Below are 16,508 nucleotides of genomic sequence, written 5' to 3' on the forward strand. Positions count from 1 at the left end.
CAAAAGAAATATGGACCTGGCCGCAGCCACACCGCCCATATCCGCAGCAACCAGTACCTGGAAATGGCCAGAAAAAAAAAGGAAAGAAAGTGACATGAAAGGTAAAGGTCATCTTTGAACATAACAGCGAATAACAATATTAAGAAGATATTATTTATGATTCGGGTGGAGCTCCGCTTTATGCTCGGTGCAGATTGGGAAGAGCAGTGAACTCATCAATAACCGCTTTCAGACCACTCACTGTAAGTTTACTGTGGCAGGGCGTCCACTCTGACACTTCCGGGTCTGAGGCGCGCACACGCCCCGCCGGCGACCCACTCCTGCTGTGATTATTCACAGCGAGAGCCCAGCGGTGGGTACCACAGATTCTGTCTGCCGGCGCCCGTTGATTAGACAGTACACAGACAGAACGACAATCGGCACATGACAACAATGACAATCATGTAAACAAGGCAGATTGTCATTCTGTCGGAAGGAAGGCACCGATCCTGTGTTTCTGCTAAGCAGGAGCACAAATCTTTGCCTTCCCCTAGTCAGAGCACCTGCCCCACAGTGAGTAAGCACACCCTTAACTTTTGATCGCGCCTGATGTTAACCCCTTCCCGGCCAGTGTCAGTACAGTGACAGTGCATATTTTTAAAACTGACGATTATATTCGTGTCGCTGGTCCCCAAAAAGTGTCAGTTGGTGTCCCGACTATCCGCTGCAATATCATCACAGTGCTGCTATAAGTCGTTGATCGACGCCCTTTCTAATAAAAAAAAAAGTGTCCCGTAGTTTGCTTTTCACAAAAAGGTTTAGAGACTACAATCAATATACGCTTATTGGGATTCCCCCCCCCCCCCCCAAAAAAAAACATGTAGCAGAATACATATTGGCCTAAATTTATGAAGAAGTTCGATGATTTTTTATTTATTTTTTGGATATGTTATGTTATAGAAAGTTTACAAAAAAAAAAAAAATATATATATATATATATATATATATAATTTTGCAGAAAGTAAATTTTATAATATAACATGTCCAAAAAAAACAAACCAATAAATAACTTTTTTATTTTATTTTTTTTATCTAGCAGTTTTACAGATTGAAATAGCACATGTGATAAATTACAAATGGATTGTGCAGCAATTTAAACATAATTTTTTTTTTTTTTTTTTTTTTTTTTTTATATAGCAGAAATCTTTTTTCTCGAAGAGCTGGAAATATGGCTGTTCTGTCGTGGGCAAACTGATGCCTTCATTCAGCACACTTAGGTTTGAATAGAGAGGGAAGGGCTAGATAGGTGTGATTCATGCACTAAGAGAAAGTGCACTTATCAGAGACGCATACTTACTTTCAAGGGGTTGTAAAGGCAGAAAGGTTTTTTTTTTTTTATTTTCATCTTAATGCATTCTATGCTTTAAGATAAAAAAAAAACCTTCTTTGTGCAGCAGCCCCTCTAATACTTACCTGAGCCCCCTCTCTATCCAGCGATGCCCATGTATGCCTCGGTTGTCGGGACTCTCCCTCCTGATTGGCTGAGACAGCAGCGGTGCCATTGACTGCAGCGGGGAGCCAATCAAACTCGGTCATCCAATGAGGAGAAAGAGGGGACAGGGGTCTAGCTGCGGCTCAGTGTCTGAATGACACACAGCTGCAGCTTGGCTCAGTGCCCCCATAGCAAGCTGCTTGCTGTGGGGGCGGGGGGGGGGGGGGGGGGCACTCAAAAGGAGGGAGGAGCCAGGAGCTCCAGTCAGGGACTTGAGAAGATGAGGATCCAGCTTCTCTGTGCAAACAATTACACAGCAGGTAAGTAGAATATGTTTGTTAATAGACAAAAAAGTGATTGTAAAGTCTTGTTTGCTATTAAAAAATTAAAATAAAAAAAAAGTTCTACTTGCCTGCTCTGTGTAATTGTTTTGCACAGAGCAGCCTGGATCCTCCTCTTCTCGGGGTCCACCGTCGGCACTTCTGGCCCCTCCCTCCTGCTGGCTGGCCCCACAGCAAGCAGCTTGCAATAGGGACACCCAAGCAGACGCGCTTCCGACCCAAGACTGTGTGTCCATTAAAACACGGAGCCGCGGTTTGGCCCCGCCCCCTCATCTCCTGATTAGCTCACTGGCTGTGATTGACAGCAGCGAGAGCTGCCAAAAGCCAATCAGGAGTGCAGGTCCCCGGAGAGGCAAGGCTTTCATGGACATCGCTGGATCGTCAGGGGGCTCAGGTAAGTATTGTGCTGCACACAGAAGGGTTTTTTACCCTCATGCATAGAATGCACGAAGGTAAAAAGCCTTGTGCATTTACAACCACTTCAATCCAGTGACCGCAGCCTCTGGGGCATTTGTTTATATCCCACGTTGTAAGTCCTCTGTCTCCTCCTGGATGCAGCCCCATAGAAGCCTATGGGAGGGCCCACCTGCTTCTATCTCTGGCTGAAAGTCAAGCCCCATAGGTTTGTGTTGGGCTCTACTGGGAATGGCAGCGCGGTATGTAAACAAATCCCAAGAGGATGAAGCCTTCAGATCCAGGGAAGTATGCGTCTCTGGATGGGGTCGGGGGGGGGGGGGGGACATGTTGGGGTCAGCTTAAAGGGACAAATGGGGTAAATGCACTTTCCCTGTAATTGCATTTATTCTTTAAAGTTTCTCCCTTGCTAAAGTAAAAATCCCCTGACTTCTGGCCTGGTGTTCTAGGGAGTCATCAGGGTAGGCAGTAATATAGGGGAGATCGATCCAGAGAGAACACAAAGGAAAACCTGACAGTGGCCCTGAAGCCCCCCGCATTCTATGCATTAAGATAAAAAGCTTTCTGTGTTCCTGAGCCCCTCTAATACTTACACCCCTTTCACACCACACCGCCCATTGCGTCAGCGGTAAAACGCTGCTATTTTTAGCGGCGTTTTACCGCCGGATTTGCGGCGCATTTCAGGCCGCTAGCGGGGCGCTTTTACCCCCGCTAGCGGCCGCCAAAGGGTTAAAAGCGCCGGCAATGCGCCGCAATAGCGGTGTTTTGCCGGCGGTATTACAGCGCTAACCCTTTGATTTCAATGAGGAGCAGCGGTGGAGGAGGGGTAAACACACCGCTCCTTCACCGCTCCAAAGAAGCTGCTGGCAGGACTTTTTTCTGACGTCCTGCCAGCGCACCGCTGTAGTGTGAAAGCCCTCGGGGCTTTCACACTACATACAATGGTGCAGCTTCTTTAGGGCGGATTGCAGGCGCTATTTCTAACGCTATAGCGCCTGCAAAACGCCCTGGTGTGAAAGGGGTGTTAAACTCTGCATATATAAATGCAAATTAGAGCTGTGATTAAATAAAAACAATATTAAGCATTATAGTCCAAAAAGTGCTTGACCCGCTGCAAACAATAAGAACGAACGTCTCAGGAGAGCAAATGATTTTTTTTTTTTGTTCATCAAAAAAGTAAGGCAAAACTGCGCCGCTTACCAGATGTGATGGCTCTCAAATTCTAGAGATCGGACAGGCACACACAGGAGGGATCACTTGGCCAAAGACGGTGTATCCAATAGCAGGATCCTTCCTCCTATAGCGGCTTTCCTCTGCTGCGATATTCCTCACAGAGCCTTTAGCAAGATAAACTCCACCATGGGATATATTATGAAATGGAAAGAAGAGGCTTCATGGTCTAGTACTCGACTTAAAAGGTATTTATTCTTAAAGCGGGAGTCCGCCGTTTTTTTTTTTTTTTTTTTTTTTTAAAGCCAGCAGCTACAAATACTGCAGCTGCTGACTTTTAAAATAGTGACACTTACCCGCCCAGCGCGCCCGCGATGTCGGCACCCAAAGCCGATCTCTCGATCGTCTCTCGGGTGCTGCCGCCGCCATCTTGGGTATGGGAATCAGGAAGTGGAGCCTTTTGGCTTCATTTCCCGGTTCCCTACTGCGCATGCGCGAGTCGCTCTGCGCAATAAGGATGGTCCCTGCTGTCTCTGGGATCCGTGTGTTTCCCAGCAGGCAGCGGGGGACTTTCGGAAAGGGGCGTAGATTCTGCGGAAAGGGGTGTACCTTCTGCAGAATCTACGCTGGAAGTGGGTGCAGATACCTGTACTGTACAGGTACCTGCACCCCCCTCCACCCTGAAAGATGCCAATTGTGGCGCCGGAGGGGGGGGGGGATTCCAATGAGCGGAAAAAGGTCCACTTTAAAAAAAAAATCATAGGCACTAACATCCAAATAAAACGGTATTCAGTGTATTCAAACCAGCTGTAGCTCAAGCCAGCCAGCTGGTGCGTGGTGACGTCAAGACCTGTAGCTCCACCCGACGCGTTTCCCCGTACAAGGCTTCGACTGGGAAAGGAGGCTGTGTATACACTTAACTGAATATGAGACAGCACCAGTTTTTTTTTTTTTTTTTTTTTTTTTTTTTTCCATATAGGAAAATGCATATATTTTTTAAATATAGGAAAATTCATATATCTTTTTGGGTTTAGTGCAGATATTTTGCTATACATACTTTACCCCCCTAATATTTACCTCTCTGTCCAGCGTTAACCACGAGTGTCTCAGCCGAGATACTTCTTTCTGATTGGCTGAGACTCCCGCTGCTGTCAGTCAGATAGTCAATCAAGGAAGAAAGGGGGTGGTGCTGGGTCAGGGCTCAGTGTCTGCATGGACACAGGGAGCTGTCTCTCAGCTTGGGTGCCCCCATAGCATGCTGCTTGCTGTGGGGGCACTAATTATGAGGGAGGGGCCATTAGTACAGAAGAGGGACCCAAGAAAAGGAGGATCAGGTCTACTCTGTGCAAATCCACTCCAAAGAACAGCTAAGTATAACATGTTTGTTTTTATAGAAAAAAAAAGAAAAGACTGCGATCAATTTAGCATCAAAGTAATGACCTATATTTACGGTTAGGCGGTCGGCAAGTTGGAGCACTACCTACCAGCATTGAAGTGTGTGCTGATGGCTGCTGTTTACAGGAGAAATTCTTAATCCTCTGCCCCCAGATACCCCGGCAGCAGTAATCTTCCAGCGTGGCAAGGGTTAATATCAGACACCACCTACATGAACATTATACTATAGCATGTCTGCAATCTCCTGTGACATGCCTGTAATGTTTGACCATCTCCTGTTGCATGTCTGCAGTCTCTGGCAGTCTCCTGTGACAGGCCTGTTAGGCTGGATTCACATCTATGTAACTTTATTGCTTTTTGTATTTTGCAGTTTTGCACTACAGTCCATTTCACATGGTTTCCTATGGAACACGTTCTGTAGTGCAAATCTGCAAAAAGCGCTAAAACTACATAGGTGTGAATCCAGCCTAATGTTTGACCATCTCCTGTTGCATGTCTGCAGTCTCTAACAACTTCCTGTAGCATTGCATCTGCTGTATATAATGTGTGGCGATTGTCAGCGGCTACGGTTGAGTAGTTGACCACTATTGCTTAACACTTCCAAATCTTCTTTAAACAAAAAAAAAAGAAAAAAGTTTGTTTTTGGTCTTCAATAATCCTGTAAAATTGGCGTTTGCCTTTGACAACCTATATGTCCCTCATTGTACTGAAGTGCAGGCTTATCGGGAGCAGTGGTGTAAGGCTATGATTCATGGAGGAAGCGTTTTATCTTGTACCCACCTAACTGTTCATCTGCTACTAGCATCTCCATATGGAGTCTGAGATAACTCCTTCCTGTGTAAAGTAGTTTACTTACCTCTGCAGCTGCCTGATTATTCCAGCCACAGACAGAGTGACTGTTGATTTATGAGAAGCCGCTTGGGATGGGGAGTAATGCTGGCCAGTAGCAGGAAGGATGTGGCAGATCTGGCTCAGTCAAGTACTTTATTTGTTTTAAAATATAGCTGTCATTTGAAGCCTGGATTTAATGAGAGACGGTTAGGATAGTAATATCAGTAGGTACCATTGCCAGGTGCAGGTTGCAGAGCTGTCATCATCCTCGCAATGACAAAGCTGGAGGAGCAATGTGTAGCATGAGGTTAGGCAGGTGCGTTTCCCATATATGGGGTTCATAGGCTGGTATGGCATAGGGACGCAATGTGGAGTCATAGACTTGATATAGCACGGGGATGCATTGTGTAGTCATAGACTGGTATTCTTATTTAAGTTACTTTGATAGCGCCGTCAATTTGCACAGTGCTTTACATATACATTGTACATTCACATCGGTCCCTACCCTCAAGGAGCTTACAATCTAAGGTCCCTAACTCGCATTTATATACTAGGGCCAATTTAGACAGAAGCCAATTAACCTACCAGCATGTCTTTGGAGTGTGGGAGGAAATCGGAGTACCCGGAGGAAACCCACGCAGGCACAGGGAGAACATGCAAACTCCAGGCAGGTAGTGTCGTGGTTGGGATTCAAACTAGCAACCCTTTTTTTGCTAAGCGAGAGAGCTACCCACTGCACCACTGTGCCGCCCACGTATGTCTTGGAGACACAATGTGCAGTCGTAGACTGGTGGGACATGGGGACACAATGTAGAGTCATAGACTCGTATGGCATGTGGGAGAAAATGTGCAGTCATAGACTGGTATAGCATGAGGACACAATGTGGAGTCATAGACTGGTATAGCATAGAGACGAACTGGCGTCCCGGACTGGTGCGCGGCCCGGGGACGCAATGTGGAGTCCCGGACTGGTGCGCGGCCCGGGGACCTATAGTGGTTTATGATGTGGAATTAGGAGAAGGTCTTGTACTGGGACATGTGGGGGTCAGGTCAAGGTCTTGTACTGGTACCCGGTACAGGGTCAGGAGAAAGTCTTGCACTGGAACACGATGTGGAGTTAGGAGGAGAACCTGTACTGTAAAACGATGTGGGGTCAGATGAAGGGGTCGTACTGAAATGTGTGGTCAGATGAAGGGGTCGTACTGAAATGTGTGGTCAGGTGAAGGGGTGGTACTGGGACCTGACATGGGTTCAGGAGAAGCTTCTACACCAGGACATGATTTGAGGCCAGGAGAAAGTTTTGTGGGGTTAGGGGAAGGTCCTGTACTGGAACACTGTGGTCAGGTGAAGAGGTCATACTAAGATGTGTGGTCAGGTGAAGGGGGTTGTACTGGGTCATGATGTGGGGTCGGGTGAGGGGGTGGGACAAGATGTGGGGGTCAGGTGATGGTGTTGTACTGGGACCTGATATGGATTCAGGAGAAGCTGCTCTACTCAGACATGGTGTGGGATCAGGAGAAAGTACTAGAACACGACATGGGGTAAGGAAAAGGTGCCATACTGGTACACAATGTGGAATCGGGAGAAGATGCCCTACTGGGACATGTGGGGTCAGGAGAAGATCCTGTACTGGAACACGATCTGGGGTTAGGAGGTCCTGTACTGGAGCACTATGTGGGGTTTGGAGAAGGGGGGTTTGGAGAAGGTCCTGTAATGGAACATGATTTGGGGGTTAGGAGAAGGTCCTGTACTGGAACACGATGTGGGGTTAGAAGGTCCTGTACTGGAACACGATGTGGGGTTAGAAGGTTCTGTACTGGAACACGATGTGAGGTCAGAGGAAGGGGTCATATTGGGACATGTGGGGTCAGGTGAACGGGTCATACTGGGACTCGATATGGGGTCAGGAGAAGATTATCTACTCACACATGATGTGGGGTCAGGAGAAAGTCTTGCACTGGAACACGATGTGGGGTTAGAAGGTTCTGTACTGGAAAAAGATGTGGAGTTAGGAGAAGGTGCCACACTAGTACACAATGCTCTACTGGGGCATGTGGGGCTAGGAGAAGATCCAGTACTAAAAAAACATTGGGTTAGGAGAAGGTCCTGTACTGGAACACTAGGTGGGGTTAAAAGGTCCTGTACTGGAACATGTGGGGTTAGGAGACGGTCTTGTACTGGAACACGATGTGGGGTTAGGAGACGGTCTTGTACTGGAACACGATGTGGGGTTACAATATGCCATCCAGGAACATGATGTGGAATCTGAAGATTCTCTACCATGACGTGTGGTCAGGAGTAGGTCCTGTACTGGAACACGCTGTGGGGTTAGGAGACGGTCTTGTACTGGAACACGATGTGGGGTTAGGAGACGGTCTTGTACTGGAACACGATGTGGGGTTAGGAGACGGTCTTGTACTGGAACACGATGTGGGGTTAGGAGACGGTCTTGTACTGGAACACGATGTGGGGTTAGGAGAAGGTCCTGTACTGGAACACGATGTGGGGTTAGGAGACGGTCTTGTACTGGAACACGATGTGGGGTTAGGAGACGGTCTTGTACTGGAACACGATGTGGGGTTAGGAGACGGTCTTGTACTGGAACACGATGTGGGGTTAGGAGAAGGTCCTGTACTGGAACACGATGTGGGGTTAGGAGACGGTCTTGTACTGGAACACGATGTGGGGTTAGGAGACGGTCTTGTACTGGAACACGATGTGGGGTTAGGAGATGGTCTTGTACTGGAACACGATGTGGGGTTAGGAGACGGTCTTGTACTGGAACACGATGTGGGGTTAGGAGACGGTCTTGTACTGGAACACGATGTGGGGTTAGGAGAAGGTCCTGTACTGGAACACGATGTGGGGTTAGGAGACGGTCTTGTACTGGAACACGATGTGGGGTTAGAATATGCCATCCAGGAACATGATGTGGAATCTGAAGATTCTCTACCATGACGTGTGGTCAGGAGTAGGTCCTGTACTGGAACACGCTGTGGAGGTTAGGAAAAGGCGTCGTATAGGTGAAGTGAATCTCTGAAGATGTAGGGTAGTAGCATGTTTGGCATTGGGGAAGAAGTGGGGACATTAGGAAATTTCAAGGTGCAGATGCAGTACTGAGACATGCTGTGGGGTCGAGGGTAGGCGTAGTACATGGATATGCTGTGGGGTCATGGGCAGAATTAGGGCACTATTTGAACATGCTGTGAGGTCATTCTGTGGGATCAGGTGCAGTGCTCGGACCTTCCCTGGGGGTAAGGGCCAGGTGCATTACTCAGACATGCTGTGGAATCAAGGGAGCCAAGTCCTGTGCAGTATGTATAGGGGAGCTGTGACCTGTGCTGTGGGTTGTACAGATTCATCTGATGTCTTTCTGAACACTTCTTCTGACGGCAGCCGAGTGCCCAGAGTGTGTATTTTGGTACCAGATGATCTGCTCTGTGTCATGGCACTGGGAAGGGGCTTTAGAAGGATGCGGGGGCACGACTGCTCTGCCTGTCTCCTGTTCCCGGCCCCTCTGGGTGAAGACCAATAGTAAACCTGTATCCAGGGCTGTCAGCGGAGGAGGAGGTGGCTGCACAGCTACTTGGATCTGTCTGCATCTGTCACTTTCCCTGATAAAGCTCTACTTCAGCTCCACAGCCTGGGAAGGGTTAATGCTCAGGATCCTCTACCTGGCCGGGCATTGGTTAACGCTGCGCCGGTCGCCAGCAATGTGGGCGCAGCAAGGAAAAGGTTAACCCTGGCTTTTGGCAGGAAAGGACATAATGGGGTAATACTGTATTTATATTGTAACACCCGCTTCCTTTTAAACGTCCTATGTTGTCACTAAAGCTCTTTTCAGGCCCCGGGTTTTTTATTTTTATTTTTGCATTTTCAGCCCATCTTCCTTTTTCTTACCCCCGCGTTGGTCGCCCCCTTTTTCTTCGTCTGTGTTGTGGTAACCCCCTTTTCTGTATGTGCGTCATTATGGTTGCACCCTGTATAGCTCAGTGCCCCCTCCTTCCTTACGTCGTACATACTTTCCTTGAGAACTGCGGATCGGATCCCCCCCCCCCATTACCGAGACGCACATAATACAGACCCCCCAATTTAGAGGTTAATAAACACCTTACTGGATCCATCTTGCTTTTTTTTATTAAAACTGCTCTGGGGGGGGGGGGGGGGGGGGTGTTTAATGCATTTACTTTCTGTCTCCTATTTTTTTACACTCCTCCTGTTTTGATTGTGCCCAACAGTATTGCCATAGAATATTGTATGATTTTAAATATTTTTTAGCTTATTGCTTCTAGTTTTTTTTTTTTTTTTTTACACATGTGTCCAGGGGTAAGGGTGGTGGCAGGGGTGGAGTAGAACCAAGTGGTAAAGCCGTGGGTTTACTGTCCCCCTGAGCACCCACGTGAACAGCGACCTGCAGCACTTCACAGCTGTACATGCGCTGCGGCAAAAATGAAACGGCATGTTGCCTCTGGTGGGTGTTGCCGCTGCCAAATGTAATTAATGTAGGTCTGTGGGGCGACCCTGCAACCGCCCCACAACTGCTTGCGATTGCAGCGGAGGTAGTGTGGCGTTTAAAGGGTTAAATCGAGCAGTTAGGAGGTAACCTATCTTCGTCATGCCTGCTCCTCTGAAAAGCAATCTAGGCATGGATCATTTTTCAGAGGAGCAGCGGTCCTTGCCACACGTCAGATTTTACTATCTGTGCGATTTGCACTTCCGATTTTCATTCCAGCTTGCGACTTCAGGTAACAGGTGTCTATGCAAGTCACAGTGAAAGCTGTAAAAATAAAGTAGTGCAAGAACCTTTTTCGTAATCGCTGCAACACGTATTGCGGCAATATGAACAGTTCCATTGCTGGCAATAGGTTGCGACTTGTCATGTGATTTGGAACTATCAAATCGCATGACAAGTTGCACCCGTGTGAACGAGGCCTTAAAGTGATTTTAAACCCAAGGACAGAAAAAAACCTGCAAGACAAAGGCATAATGAGCTAGTATGCATAGCATACTAGCTCATTATGTATTACCTGAGATCGAAAGCCCCTGCAGCCGTCCTCATACACTGCTCCGGCTGCCGTCATCGCTTCCGGAGTTACTTCCGGATAACGCGCGCTCCGGAGCTGCGATGACGTCACTCCCTCCGGTAACGGCACACTCTCACTGAAGCAACGGCACGTACGTGCTTTTGCTTCAGTGTGCCGATGACGTTGACAAATACAGGGGATATCTCCTAAAACATTCAGGTTTAGGAGATATCCGGGGTAGCTACAGGTAAACCTCATCATAGGCTTACCTATAGCAAAAAGTGTGTTGTAAGGGCCGGTTCACACAGCGGGCGATGCGAGGCGACACGACTCGCCTCGCTCCCGCAAGTCGCCCCCGTTCTGTACAATGGAACCGTTCTGAGAGGAGCGACTCGAGTTGCTCCGACTCAGAAAAAAGGTTCCTGTACTACTTCTGGGCGACTTCGGGGGCGACTTGCATTGACTTCTATACAGAAGTCATCTGCAAGTCGCCGCTGAGGTCGCCGCAGGTCGCGGCGAGGCAAGTCGGAGACGCCTCGCCGCGCCTGCAGTGTGAACCGGCCCTAAGGGTTTACAACCACTTTAAAGTGATTTGTAAAGGATCATTAAAAAAAAAAAATAAAGTTCTACTTGCCCGCTCTGTGTAATGATTTTGCACAGAGCAGCCCTGATCCTCCTCCTCTTCTTTGGACCCCCCGCTGACACTCCTGGTTCTGTTCCCCTGAGTGCCCCTATAGCAAGCCAATTGACATGACACACAATAATGCTGATTGGCCCTGTGCTGATCAAACTGCACATGCTCAGTTTGGTGTTAGAGTGCCCCCTGGCTCTGTTGTATCAGGAGATGGTTTGGGGACAGTGGAAGAAGGGGTAGATCAGAGAAGACGGGAGAAACCAGCCTTTTTACACAATGCAGAGGATTAACCCCTTAGGTTCCACAGTGAGTATAACAAGCATTCTATACTGCATATACAGACTGATTTTACTGTTGTGGGTTTAGTAACACTTAACCTGTTTCAGGGCAACCCAAAGTGTCCCCACATGTGTGTAGCAGAAATACTCAAATGCCACCCGCTGCGTTTGGTGTCCCGATCCACTGCTGCAAAACCCATGAGAAACCCAAGTGTCTGAGCATGTTTGTGTTTTTTATTTATTTATTTATTTATTTTTCTTTCATCATTGTAAATCTTCTACCTGTTGTAAAGCCAATAGGGAAAGTTAGAGATATGGACACATGGGGCTACCTTTGCTGAATTGGTTTTAACAGTACAAGCTCTAGACTGTCATCCATATCCTTTAAAAGAGAAGTACGGCCAAAGCACCCCTGTGACCCAAAATTGTCTAAAAGCAGGCTAAAGCCTCCTGCAATCACAGAGCCACTCCAGGCTCTGGAAGGATCCCGACTTTAACGTGGGGATCCACCCGAATGCCTGATCGACAGCTGCCTCGGCCTCCCAGCAACCACTGAGAGCCTGAGCCGCCTGCTCCCATCCCCCTTTCATGCCCCGCGTTCCAATGAGCCCTGGTGGGGGCAAAGCAAAGAGCCTGTGACAGATAATCACCACTCTCCACTCTGTGTGATCAGCTGTCATGTGATTGCTCAGTTCTCGGTCTTCGAGCCGGCGGGGGACAGCTGCCACATTGCACCAATGTTTTACTACCCCCCCCTCCCCAAGTCTCCTTTAACCGTTTGACCTCCGGAAGATTTACCCCCTTTATGACCAGGCCAATCACGCAGTTGTGTGACGCTGTACCCAAATAAAGTTGTTGTTTTTTTTCCACCAATAGAGCTTTCTTTTGGTGGGATTTGTTTACCTTTGCATTTTTTTTTTCTTTTGCGTTATAAATAAAAGGACTAAACTCTGCCTTGTTTACATATGCAGAGCTCGGTCCCGTGTCTCTTCCCCCGACGATATCAGTGGGTGCCGGCCGTCATCCATTGGCTGGCTGGTGCTCACTGATCGGCCTATGCTGCGACTAATGACAGCAGAAGCAACCCACCCCAGGTGGAAGTGCAGAATCACGCATGTTTACGTGATTCTGCACAGAACGGCCACCCTATAATAGTAAATCTGCTATAGGGAGGCCGACAATCTGATCCAGAATACGTACCGAATAAGCAGCGACCCCCCCCCCCCCTTTAACCACTCTTAAAAATGCTCCCTCCCCCCCCACCTACCATCTATTTAGACTAATGTGTGTAAGAAAGATCTTTTATACTTTTCAGTCCGTTCACATAATCCGGCTCCCCTGTATCAGCCAGCGGTGGCAACACGGGAGAGGAGGGAGCACAGGCAACGGGTAGGCCATTGAAGCCAATATCAGAGTGCTGCCTCCTCTCCCATGCAGCTGGTGCTGGTTGACACAGGGTATTCATGACCGGATCAGAGTGGGCTGAAAATTGGTAAGTATATACATATCTATCTTGAATAGGTTGGTCAAAATAGGTGTGGGGGGGGGGGCATTTTTAGGTGTAGATGGGTTTTGCCACCTGGAATTCCACTTTAGGCTCGGTTCACACAGGGGCGACTCAGATCTGACTTCAGGTCGCCTCAGGTCGGACAACATTTAAAAATCAATGTAAGTGAATGAGATCCGTCTTAATGCACGCTACTGAAGTCGCTCCGACTTCAAAAGAAGTTCCTGTACTACTTCAATCCGACTTGTAGGCTACTTGTACCCATTGATTTCAATGGAGGTTGCCTCCAAGTCGGATCTTTGTCTATACGGAGGCGACTTTGACAGAATTATTAGCTCTGAAGGGGGAACTCCACGCCAAATTTATGAAAAAAAATTTGGCGTGGATTCCCCCTCCAAGAGCATACCAGGCCCTTAGGTCTGGTATGGATTCCAAGGGGAACCCCCTACGCCGAAAAAACGGCGTGGGGGTCCCCCCCAGATCCACACCAGACCCTTATCCGAGCACGCTACCCGGCCGGCCAGGAAAGGGGGCTATTTTAACCCTGTGTTGTGTTTTTTTTACTTTTTTCACAGGTGAATGGGTAGGGGTATATTGTACCCCATACTCATTCACATAGGGTGGGGGGCCGGTATCCAGGGGCCCCCTTATTAAAGGGGGCTCCCGGATTCCGATAAGCCCCCCACCCGCAGACCCCGACAACCAACGGCCAGGGTTGTCGGGAAGAGGCCCTTGTCCTCATCAACATGGGGACAAGGTGCTTTATGGTGGGGGGGCCGCACGCCCCCCCTCCCCCAAGGCACCCCCCATGTTGAGGGCACGCGGCCCGCTCGTCCCCACCCCCTTTCCTGGCCGGCCGGGTAGCGTGCTCGGATAAGGGTCTGGTGTGGATCTGGGGGGGACCCCCACGCCGTTTTTTCAGCGTAGGGGGTTCCCCTTGGAATCCATACCAGACCTAAGGGCCTGGTATGCTCTCGGAGGGGGAACGCACGCCAATTTTTTTTTCATAAATTTGGCGTGGAGTTCCCCCTTCAGAGCTCATTCTATGGCCACGGCAAAAGTCGCCTGGCCTGGGGCGACTTAAAGTTGTGTTTTGTAAGTCGCCCCAGGTCGTGTCTAAGTCGTGTTCAAGTCGTCTCCAAGTTGCCTCACAAAGTCATCCTGAAGTCGTGTCGCCCCTGTGTGAACCGAGCCTGAAGTTTAATCTTATTTTTTGCCTTCCTTATTGTCGCCCACCTATTTTGACCATTCTATTTACCCCCTTCCTGACCAGAGCACTTTTTGCGATTCGGCACTGCGTCACTTTAACTGAGAATTGCGCGGTTGTGTGACGTGTCTCCCAAACAAAATTGACGTCCTTTTTTCCCACAAATAGAGGTTTCTTTTGGTGGTATTTGATCACCTCTGCGGTTTTTATTTTTTGCGATATAAACAAAAAAAGAGCGACAATTTAGAAAAAAACACATTATTTTTTACATTTTGCTATAACAAATTTCCCCCAAAAATATATATATAAAAAAAAGTTTTCCTCAGTTTAGGCCGATACGTATTCTTCTACATATTTTTGGTAAAAAAAAAATCGCAATAAGCGTTTATTGATTGGTTTGCACAAAAGTTACAGAGTCTACAAAATAGGGGATAGTTTTATGGCATTTTTATTAAAAAAAAAAAAAAAAAAAAAAAAATATATATATATATATATATATATATATATATATATATATATATATATATATATATATATATATATATATATATATATATATATATATATATATATATATATATATATATATATATATATAGTAATGGTGGCGATCAGTGGTTTTTAATGTGTCTGCGACATTATGGCGGACACATCAGACATTTTTGGGACCATTGTCATTTATACAGCGATCTGTGCTATACAAATGCACTGATTCCTGTGTAAATGACACTGGCAGTGAAGGGGTTAACCACTAGGGGGCAGTGTAGGGGTTAAGTGTGTCCTGGGGTGTGTCTCTAACTGTTGGGGGGGGGGACACATGGCTACATGTGACACGCCACTGATCTCTGCTCTCGATCACAGGGAGCAGAGATCAGTGACACTGTCACTAGACAGAACGGGGAGATGCTTGTTTACATTAGCATCTTCCCGTTCTTCCTTCCCGTGAGGCGATCGCAGGTATCCCCGCGGCGATCGAGTCCGCGGGACCTGCGAACTGACTCACGGCGCTTACCGCGGGCACGCCGCCTCTTAAAGGGCACCATACAGGTAAGTTAGTTTGCCTGTACAAACCCTTCTGCTGGCATATATTGACGTGAGGCGGTCGGCAAGCGGTTAAGCAACACACACACCCCGCCCCCCCAAAGCTATCCATATGCTAACAAAATGTTTATTAATAAACCTTTCCCTTTTCATTAAATACAATATTTTAACACCAGTGAGGTCATCATTGGCTATTTGTGCCGATAGGGTGCTTTGCTGTACACACCCCCGGTGAAGGGTGCCAGCATCCAGGGCATTAATTTGCAGTCCCAACAGCCCAAAGTGCGTAGTGTAGGTGGAAGACAGCCTCAGCTCTTCACATGTGACCCCCCCCCCCCCTCCAAAAAATATCCAGGTGATGCACACATTTTTTATTTTTAAACGGCCAGCCACCAAAATATCCTCTTTATCATCTCTTGGTGGACTGACCCCCTTTTTCTAGGAATTTGAATATGGAGCTCGATTGATGACTTGTTTATGAGGATGCATCTTCCAAGACCTACAATCCTAATCTTTCATTTATCACTTGGAACACCATCGTTTTTTTCCGTATAAAATGCAGCTGGACGCATCACTTCCTCAATTTTAACGATTTAATCAAATCGCAGATCCCCCCCCCCCCCACCCTCCAGTCCCAGCACGTGGAACTTTTATTATAAATAACATATGGACCTGCCAAGGAGAGCAGGTGATGTGACGTATTTCTCGCTACCAGGCAAAAGTGGCCGTGGTGTGAGACTGCTGACATCACATGCTTTCCCTGGAATGTTTGTGTGTTATTTATAATAAAGTTGGGTGGAAGCACAGCCTTCGGTGAGATCAGCACCGCTATGCAGGAAAGCAGGACCTGCCTATGTAATGAACTGATACGACTGCCACCATGTACATCTATTTATTAACTATATACTAGGTTTAAAAAAAAAATAATTGACACAGCGATAAAGCTGCATGATTCTGGCTAAAATGAGAAGCGCTATTTTTTTTTCTTCTTAGAATATAGATCACGATTCTCGAGCTGTAACATCATATTTCACATTAAAACCAAAAATTGGGCTAAATTTACGTATTTTTTTTTTTTTTTTTTTTATATTCATTGAAGTGTATTTTTTTTTTTCTCTCCAAAAATTGCATTTGAAAGACCGCTGGGCAAATAGTGTGACATAAAATATTGCAGCAATCAACATTTTTTTCGCTA

The 16,508-nt window shown here is 47.3% G+C and overlaps 1 protein-coding gene across 3 annotated transcripts in view; it reads left to right on the forward strand.

Annotated features, from left to right (window-relative positions):
- The window catches only part of TAOK2 (TAO kinase 2), a 123,900-nt gene that overhangs the window by 29,145 nt on the left and 78,247 nt on the right, over positions 1 to 16,508 (forward strand). The window contains exon 1 of one of the 3 annotated variants that reach the window (XM_077447375.1): positions 9,237 to 9,394. The exons of the other annotated variants lie outside the window; for them this stretch is intronic. The gene's annotated coding sequence lies outside the window, so the exon portion shown is untranslated. Of the gene's footprint in view, positions 1 to 9,236; positions 9,395 to 16,508 lie in introns of those variants that run through there. 3 annotated transcript variants of the gene reach the window in all.

This window comes from Lithobates pipiens, unplaced genomic scaffold, assembly GCF_037356315.1.
Source record: "Lithobates pipiens isolate NorthernLeopardFrog02 unplaced genomic scaffold, aLitPip1_a1.2 Scaffold_22, whole genome shotgun sequence".
In the NCBI taxonomy this organism is placed as follows: domain Eukaryota; kingdom Metazoa; phylum Chordata; class Amphibia; order Anura; family Ranidae; genus Lithobates; species Lithobates pipiens.